Consider the following 951-nt stretch of genomic DNA (forward strand, 5'->3'; position numbering starts at 1 on the left):
TGATATCTAAACACGATTAAGGACAATGGAGCAGGAGGATTAGCATTTCACTTGATGGTTGAACCTAAAATGACAGGCATGTCGACCACGACTAGTGCACGCAAGAGAAGGACCTGCAGCGAGCCAGTATGTTCTGCTACATGCTGTTATCTGATCTCTACATTGCGTAATACATGTTTGAATAGTTAATTGTTGTAACTATTTTTGCAATATTACTAGAATGCAGTTTTAGTGAAGCAGCCATCATTAGAAGATAGTCGCCAAAGCGACCCTGTGCAACATTATGATGTAAGTCTGCTTAGTACAAGTTCCATACATTGTCTTATTTATGCAACTTGTTATTATCTTATATCTACATTGCATAATAAATGTTTGAATAGTTCACTCGTTGTAACTATGTTTGCAATATTACTAGAATGCAGTTGTAATGAAGAAGTCCTTAGTAGAAGATAGAGCGCAAAAAAGGTTCCGGCGTGAGCCTATGCAACGATATAATGTAAGTCTGCGCTTAGTACTTGTGACTATCTCATATCGACAATGCTTAATACATGTTTGCATAGTTCATCGTTTAAATCAGTTTGCATTATTATCAGAATGCAGTTCTGATGAAGAAATCTTCATTAGAAGAGAGGCCCACAAAAAGTTCTGATCTTTGTTCTGATGCATCCTCTCATAGCCGTCAACCTAGACCATTCTTTTCATCAAACAGTGAACATCTCAAGGCTGTACTTTATAAAAGACATGGTATTGCTGCTTTAAGGTCTGTAGCTGATATGTTGACCAAGAGTACACAAGATTCAATCAAGGCGATTGTCAAATGTCAACGTGTTATTGATGATGCTAATAGAAGTCCTCAATGATTCTATGTAATTTTTTTTATTTGGGCACATTAATTGCCTTGTAATTTTCCTAGTTATTTTATTTGTGTATGTAATTGTGTGTATCATTGAT

The sequence above is a fragment of the Lolium rigidum genome, chromosome 6 (assembly GCF_022539505.1).
Source record: "Lolium rigidum isolate FL_2022 chromosome 6, APGP_CSIRO_Lrig_0.1, whole genome shotgun sequence".
Classification (NCBI taxonomy): Eukaryota; Viridiplantae; Streptophyta; class Magnoliopsida; order Poales; family Poaceae; genus Lolium; species Lolium rigidum.